Genomic DNA, 9,520 nt, shown 5'->3' on the forward strand with positions numbered 1-9,520 from the left:
TTCCACACCATAGACCAACCGGAAAGGCGTTTATCCCGTCAGCTTCTTGCACGTTGTCCTATAAGCCCATAATACTGCAGGAACGTGCAGGTCCCAATCACTCCGCTACGCACTGTAGACTTTAGTCAGCATAGTCTCCACTATTTTTTTGAATGCTTCTACTATCCCATTGGCTTGTGGGTGATACAGTGTGCTTTTCTAATGATACACCTGAAACTCAGCTGTTAGCGCACTGATTATTTGGTTCAGGAAATGTGTACCATGATTTCTCATCAAGATCTTCGGATATCCAAATAGAGTCAATACATGTTCGAACAGAAACTTCACAGCCGTGGTGGCCGTGCAATCTTTGACTGGCTGCTCTTCTGCCCAAGCAGTCAGGTACTCTGTCGTGGTGATAATGTATCTCACGCCCGTCTTTCCTTGAGGTTTGATAGGTCCTACAAAGTCGATTGCCCACTTTTCAAAGGGCTGCAACGTCATTTGTGGATTCAAAGGCATCTCATCCCCCCGCGATGGTTTCATGTTCTTTGACATATATCACAGTCCTTATAGTGTGCTTTTGAATCTTGATGAAGGGTTGGCCACCACAACCCTGCGTGAAGAATCTTTTGTACAGTCACTTGCCCTACATAGTGTCCTCCTGCTATGCCCCCATGCACTTTGATGAGGATCTAAATTTGTCCAAATTCAGGGACATACCTTTGCAGTGTCTCATCATTGCCCATCGTATATAGGTGCCCCGCGAGGAGAAAGAAATCTATCGTGCGCACCACTAGTTCCTTTTTTTGATGGATAGAGTATTCTTTCGGCGCAGTTCCCATTGTCAAAAAGTGGATAATATCTTCAAAGTGTCGTCCACTACGCGCATAGTAAAAAGCTACGTGCCAGGTAATCCTTCCTCCAAACTAGTGGGTTCTTCTCCCGTCTCAATGCGTGACAAGTGATACAGTCCCACGTTAAGGCGTCCAGGCTTCACAACGACCTCAAAATCATATTCTTGGAACAATAAGAGCCACGTGCATATGCACCCCCCTAACACAGGCTTATTGACCAAGTATTTTAGTGTGGAATGGTTTGTATACATCTTGAAGTGATCCCCTAGCAAATAGTGCTAGTATTTTTGGAGCACGTACACCATAGCCAACCCCTCACATTCAGTTGTGGAATAGTTATTTTCTACTTTCAACAACTTGTGACTTGCGAACACGATAGGGTGATCCAAGCCCTCTCCACCCTCTTATGTTAGGACCGCTCCCAGTTCTATACACGATGCGTCAACATGGACATGAAACTCCACATTCCATTTTGGGAAGACCAGGATGGCTGCAGAGTCCAATTTCTCTTTTAATACATCCAGGTTGTTCATACAATCATCATTCCAACAGAATGTGAAATCCTTTTTCAACAATTCTCCATTTTCGTGGTGATCTGGGCATAGCTTTTGATGAACTTCCTGTAGTACCCCGTATGTCCCAGGGTAGCGCGCAGTTGCTTGACACTTCGCGGTGCTTCCAAATTCAGAATCACCGCAATCTTCGTGGGGTCTACCATCAGTCCCTGTTTGTAAACCACATGTCCCAACAGGTTTCCAAAGGGAATGAGGAATGTGCACTTCTTGAGGTTCAGCGCGATTTGGTTTCGTTGGCAGGTGTCCAACATTAGGCATAAGCTCGCTACATGGTGCATAACCAATCCAAATACATTCTAATCATCCGGATAAACTTCGAGGAACTTGTGGATATATTCTTTGAATGTTGCAACAACTATGCGCGAAATGATGGCCGGCGCATTCTTAAACCCAAACGACATAACGATGTATTGAAAGAAGCCCCATTCAGTCATGAAGGTCATTTTACTCCTATCTTCTGGCACGATTTTGATTTGGTGGTACCCTAAGAACCCATCAGTAAAAGAATATGCTTCTTGCTCGCCGACATTTTCCAATACTTCATCTGTGAATGGAGTTGGGAATGGGTCATGCACACATGCATCGTTCAACTTTCTGAGGTCCACACAAATTCTTATATTTCCCTTCCGCTTCTTTTCTTGCACTACCATAGGGCTTAACCAATCGGATTCTTCCACTAGCTCGATGATTCTGGTTGCAAGCATCTTGTCCAGTTCTATGTAGACCCTTTTCTTGTACTTTGGATTCAAGTGGTAAGGCCTTTGCTTAACTGGCTTCATGTCGGGCTTTAATGTGATCTGCATCATTCCTAAATCTCTGATGATTCCTTTTAGGTCCACGATATTGGTAGGGAACAGATATTGCTACTCGCGAAGTAACTCAGTGACTTTATCTATCGTCGCATCATACCAGTAATCGCCGAGTGTTGCATACTTAGGTTCGGCTTCCGTACCAATGTTCACCTGCTTTGTCTTTACTAGCGTGGTTATGTCAGGGTCTTCAATCAATGGCCCTTGAACCTCGTGATAGCCTTCAGTTTCTGGAATGTTAAATTTTTGCAGATCTTCATCGTCTTCTTCAGTATTCACATTATAACACTCCAGTGCACATCTCAGCTGGGTCACCCATTTAGGTTGAATCACTTCTATTGGCTCCTAGGGTATTTTAAAGATAGCTATTTTTACCACTTGCAGTGCATCATCAACAATATTCCACCAATGATCCCCAAACATCAAGGTTAACCGAAACCCTTCGCGCAAGATATCTCATTCACTTGTTCCATGGCGGAGCTCCATCTCTATATACTAGTTCATGGGTATAACATCTAGGGTATGATAGAACATATGCACCCACTCAGGTTGCAGATCTTCCCCATAGACCTTTATCCACTTGGCAAGGTGCATGCGCGGATCATCTCGTCTGTCATACTTGTCTTTTAATCACATCAGAGGCTTCCCAAACTGTACATGCATCATTCTCCTGCATTCACGCCAGTCCCTGAAGCCTCCTTGGAGCTTACCCCACCACCTCGCGGGCATAGCATGTAGTACCCATTTCAAAGCTTCAAAATGTTGTTTTTTTGGCACCTCTCTTTAAAATATATTAGGGAAGTCATCTACCTCACTTAACCCATAATATGTAGGTAGATCCATTACCTCTGTTGATACGAAGCACAACGATCTCATCATCATGTTATAGTTCAGCGTGGTTACCTCGTGTAACCGGTTCTGCCATCATTCTATCTCCTTGTCAAAGTCCAATGTGCAGGAGCTTTCGCACTCGCATGAAATTCACCCATCCACGGTTGGATTTACCCAGCCTTGCTCTCGCACGGTTATCTTGTAGATGCAATCCAAGTTGTCGACGTTTTCATATTTGCGCACTGGCTCTGTGTAACACGATCCTTCTACAGGGTCCAAAGGTACAACTATGCGCAGAGAATTTTTCTCAAAAATAATCTTGCGCTTCTTCAGATTTATCACCCCATTCATGTCAGTGGCCCAATCTATTCCTAATAGCGCAAGGTAGGGATTGTTGTCATCAACAATCTCTATCACTTCGAAATCTGTCAGCGTGCTTTCTCCTTTGATATCCACTGTGATTCCCTGCAATCTTCCCATAGGTAGGATATTTTGTTGGTTTTCCATTCGCAGTTGGATAGGAGACCATTGTAGCATAGGCCTTCCCATGCACTCCCATGTTTGCTTCGGCAGAATGTTTGCATCATATCCTAGATCCAGAATCACTTGGTCCATCTCATATTCCCCAATTTGCGCGGTCAATCTCATCTCCCTTCCCATCCTCATCGTGTGCTTTCTGAGCTTCCAGACTACACGCGATTCTCCTAGCGCGGTCCCATCTCATCTATTTATGAGTTCCTGCAGCCCCTTTACAGCCTTGTTGTCGCGCAATAGCTTCATCTATGTTTCTAGGAACGTTGTGAGCATCGGTGGGTCCATTTTCGGCTCTGGTCTGTCTTTACTTCCTGAAGTGGAGGCATCATCGAAGCTCTTCCTGAATTCCATGAAGGTTTCCTTAGCGCGCTCCAAATCAAACTCTGGTTCTTTCGTCAGAGCCTTGCGAACCCAGGCACTCTCTTCAGGCTGCTTTCCTTTGTCATCCCTTGTCATAATTCCACTCTGGAGCACAATATTCACATTAGGGTCTTCCTCGCACGGCTCAGACCTCATCATTTGCAGGTTCTGAGTCGAGGGAGGTTGGAGTTCTCCTTTATTGCGCAGCCATGCTATTAGCATGGGATAATCCGCCGTCTCATGATCAAACAATGTACAATACAAGCATGATGGCTGCGTTGGATTCATACAATCATGGGCATAATGTCTTGGCCCTTCGCAATTGTAACATATCAGCTGTCCCCAACCTCTTCCAGGTCCTCCTCCACCTTGGCCTCATACACGCCACTAAAATCCAGTTTGCGCCATCCCTATGTTCTGGTCAAGGGGCCGCGTTTTGGCCTGAAATACGTAGGTAGGAGTCTGATCCATCATCAATTCATAACTTCTATATGTGCACTCATCATGTATCACTAATCTACAAAAATTATAGAACAACTGTTGTGAATTCTACGTGTACTTCTGTAATAAATGGTAGTTATTTGTAGTATGCTTTCCTCCTATTTGGAAAATTGTGCACCACAATGTAGGTTTTGTGCTAGGTCCTTCTTGTGCCTCTAGTCTCAATGGAATTAGTCCTCCTCCTATGAGGTAATTTGCAAACATAGGGCAGTGGTCCTTGTCATGTCCCCGACCCTTGCACTTTAGGCACCATACCTCGTTGTGCACTTCTGGGTGAGCTGTCCTGTCTTGTTTTAAACTCTGCATCTCAAGGCATAAGTTTTTCAACTACGCATGAATCTGATGAACTCCCAGGTTGGGATCCTATATCGGGGTCTCATGCAGTCTCATTGCGATCTCCAAGGCCTCGGCCTGAGTTGTTAGCCTCTGTTGTGACAACGTGTTCCTTAGATGTGGTGTTAATGATGCTACAAACCATTTGCGATGTTGTCCATCCGTTAGCATCATGTTAGCTTCGTGAATTGTGCACTTCAATCTCTAATCCAACTCCCGAGGGGTCTCACCTGGTAGCCTTTTGATTTCCTTGAACCCAATGATCGACTGCACCTCTGACTGTGGCCTTCTAAATTCTTTGTTAAGTGTAGTTTGAACATCCACGATCTCCGCATTCAGATTGTCATTGGAATGCTTAATGTACTAGGTCAGCGTGTGATCCTGCAGAGCACTGACCAATGTTGCTTTCTTTATATTGTCATCTGTGACTCCCTGCGCTTCCCATACAACTTTTATCACAAACCAAAATAGGTCTAGATCTTCATTTCCCACTCCCTTGAACACTGGTAACTTTATTGCGCTCGCCATATTGACTTGCAGTGGTGGCGGAGGTGGTATGGGCGAAGATGGGGTTGAAGACAATGAAATTGGTGGTGGTGTGGGTGGGGGTGGTATGTGCGGAATCCTCTGCCTTATCAAATTGATTTCACTTCTTGGTGAGACCTTCGTGAGCTCTTCTTCATCCCCTCGCGGAGGTGAAATCAAGGGGCTAGTTTCTAGTTCCGCACTACCTTCGTTTATGTAAATTCTCCCACTTCGCGTAGCCCCAAACATCAATTTATTCGCATAACCTACTTTTCACATAGTAGCAATCTAATCCAAGTGTTCAATGACTTAACATACTTACCTCACGGTCCTTTTAGGAAGCGTCGTTCCGCCTCGCTAGAGCTAACTGAAGTATCTATCGCGAACTCAATGATGAAACCTCCTATAATTCGATCAAGCCAGTGATAAACAGTGCGTGCAATCTTATCCTCCGATGCTTCCAATTTGTGCACCAATTTTGGGGTCTAGACTAGAGGTTTATCAAGCTTGCACCTTCCTTGGCTATCTGCTAGCTTTGCAATCCACTCGTATAGCTTAGTAGGGAAAGATTCGAAGAAAAATTTGTAGATCTTTGTGCATAAGTAGTAGTCTAACCACTCTTCTTTTGATAGTTGTGGATTCCTGTTTTCCTGCACCGCGAACTCGTGAATATTCCTATCCAACCAATCTTCAATTTCTTTCTTAGTTGGATTCCAGTGATACAACATCAGACATCTCTATGCAAACCCCAGTCCCAGTAACGGAACCATTTGTTGGCTTGTTGGGGCCTGACCCAGGTTCGGAGTTAATTAGCTAAACAAATCCCTGTACTACTGGCCCTTTCAGCAACAGTCTATGGAGCACGGATTGAGGTCTCACCCGAAGTAGTATGGGGGGGTGTTGGAACCAGGTTTCCACACACTTGAGATGTTTGAGGGGTTAATTCGGTCCAACTATTAGTCCCTGCATGCAGGTTGCTTCGCGCACTCCCCTGGCCTTCGTGCATCCCTAACGATGGGTTGTGGGGCTTCTGCGTTGCTGGGGTAGCGCTCTGCACTATTTCCCTAAGTCACACCTACGATCTTACTTATCTTTCTACACCAGTCAGTTATCTTCGTGTAAATGGATGTCTTTCATTATATTTATTTATACAACACATTCATATGAGTTCACGTAGTAAATAAATAGTAAACTTCCAATTCATACCCAATAATACATAAAATAGGAAAATATACACAAAAATAAGGTATAACTTCTCTTTTATTAACTCTTCCCATGGTTACAGACTCAATCTACCCTGCGCACTCAACTATAGGGGTCTGCGCACTTAGCTGCGGACTACTAGGCCTCTGCGCACTCAGCTGCAGAGCCTTCTCCTACTTTATGACCCAAAGACACCCTTTACACTTCGAATCAATCCCTTAGACTCCTCATGCTTCTATTCCCTTAACTAATTTATTGATGTTTTTTGCACTTAGAGCCTCGCTCTATTTATACAATCCGATGGTCCGCAGACCATGGGTGGATATTTCAAGCCAACATTACATTACAAAAACAAGGGTGGACAACCCTATGACTCTATTATGGCTTCACACTCCGTTCTCATAAATCATGGATTCTTTACAAAGGAATTGGTCAAAACTTGGGCTTTAAGCCCCAAAACATGCCTTGGGGGGGATTCCATGCCCGACAGACCTTAACAAGGTGTGAGAGCTATTTGACCCAAATTTCTCATGGATTTTAACATATTTTGAGTTGTTGGACTTCTAAGGGAGATAATTTCAACATGTTCACGAATGGTAATAATATCCATAAACTGATCAAGTGTCATGGCGACAAATTGATGTGTAACAGATTGCCCCCTAAAGTGTGAAATCTGAAAAATAAGTTTAAAAGATTGAAGCGCTTTATCATTCCAAGGGTTGGATCTGAGGCAATGGTCAGAAACCTGCAAGGAACATTCAAGGGAACATAATGCCAAAAACATATCAAAAATTATCTTTGAGGTAGGCATTCCCATACTCAGAGTAAAGCAAACTCAATGAACAAGCATGGAAAAACTAAGATCATATAGATGGTAGACATATCATAGACACAACAATCTGTCTACATAATCATGAATATAAAATCTACTCGCAACCTAGATTGATGAAACTAGATCCAGGGTCTTGATCTCCATCTCTCGATCCACAATAGTATTCTAACCATGTGAGTGAATGTCTCAAAGTTGAACTTAGCAGAAACCACTCGATTACCGGTCAATGATGTGAACCGTTAACAAGCGCGAAAGAAATCACCAATAATGACAATGGTTCTCAAGGTACTCCCAATACAATATATGAAGTGCGAATATGTGATTTGAAGTCAAACATTTGTAGAATCGTTCAATCGAAGGCCAATTATGAGAACCTATTGTCGAAAGCGAAAACCTGCCATTAAGGCATGAAGGCTTCAAGGCACTGAAGGTTTATAAATCATCTTCCTAGATGATGAGCTGAAGTCAATAGGAAGTGATTCGTTCTAGGCAATCCTATGACACGAAACATGATATTAACTTTTTGAAATTAATTGCAAGGACTGGCTCAAGGATGGCCGACGTGAATAAAGGAAAATATTTTTGCAAAAGTATTTGAACCAAGGTTGAACTTCTCTTGAACACATAACGACACTTTAATGATTTGGTAGCATTTGACTCAACGATAATACCCAAAACCATGAAGACTTTCAATGAGGTTTGATTAAATGTAAGGCAAATGGATTTCCCAACCCGGACATGAATGTGAAGGAGTGTTGTGTTTACGAGCGACATGCTACCTTTTAACTGACGATGTAAAATGGACACTTTCTGAAATTTTCCCCACCATTACTGGCAAGTACCTCTTTATTTTTTATAAGCTTGAGGAGTATAACATATGCTTTGACTATAAGCTCATCCTTCAGATGAGTCCATGGAAGTATTTTTAACAAACCCTAAGAAGGAATGGTTCGATCTTGTCATGATTAATGAGTCCTATACTATTTAATTTTAACGATTCCAATAAAGGTGTAACTCAATGTCATTTTCTTTTAAGAGATTTGAAAAAGACACAAAAAGAAAACTCATTCAGCTCTTTAACCGTAAAATTTTAACGAGTCTGGAGAAAGTAATGCTCGACGTTTTTATTTTTTAGAGACTTAGAAGAAAAACATAAGTAGACTCCATCAAGTTCATTTTCATTAGTTTAGTCTCTCATGTCTAAAAAAGGCTAAAATAATACAAGGGAGAACTCTATTGACCATGTTCTATCAAGGTATATCTTTTTCGTAAACAGTCCTGGCTTAGTCCGTAAAAGGGGTAAACTTATATTGAATGGATGGTTGTTCATTTACTTTTATGAGTTCGAACAAGCAAGTACTCGACAAGATTTTCTTTTTTGAAAAACTCTGAAAAGGGCTTAAAAGAAGACTTCATGATTTTCTCTTTTCATTTTTTGAAAGAGCATAAAAAGTGATAAAAGTATGCTAAAATGTCAAAAATGATTTATCTTGACCCCATAAATGATCCTGCACATTCAAACTCAATAACCAATCATAACTGCTCAAACAGATGTTTTCCCTCTTAAAACGATTCAAAATATAAAAAATAATATTTTTTAAACTTAAAAAACTTATAAAAGAGGGAAAACGTGATTTATTTTTACCATTTTCCTTTTTACCAGTGCAGAGCAGAGAGGGGGTTTTACCGTAAAACTTCCAACACTGATTCCGAGCCAATTGGTGGATGAAGTCACACGTTGTTTCCTGAAGGTAGAAGATCTTTCCATAACTTAGCTTTCTATCCATTTAATTTTTCATTTTAAGCTTGCATTCTTTTTGGGACAAATATTTGTCCAAAAATGCGCCCTCGGCCCTGTGCGACTTTTGCTCAATTGGGCCCTTGCAGGTCGATAAAATTTTCCATATAGAAATTCTCAGCCTGTGAGGAATTCTTCTGGAAATTTCTGCACATCTTTGCCCTATCCATAAAAGGGTGGTTGCACAGACATCATGGGCTATTTTAAAAACAAACTTTGGGGTCCAAAAAACATGAAATGAATTTCAAGAAAGATTCTAACTGCTTTAAAATGGTCATTTCAGGTCATTTTGCTTGCTAAAAAGTGGAATGGAGGGAGAGAGAGCACGAAGCCAATGATGTGGCGGCTTTAGCAAATTCGTCGACTTTGTAGGCTCTCAGGAA

The sequence above is a fragment of the Pinus tabuliformis genome, chromosome 7 (genome assembly GCF_031772625.1).
Source record: "Pinus tabuliformis cultivar Carrire ecotype Pingquan chromosome 7, CPIR1, whole genome shotgun sequence".
NCBI lineage: Eukaryota > Viridiplantae > Streptophyta > Pinopsida > Pinales > Pinaceae > Pinus > Pinus tabuliformis.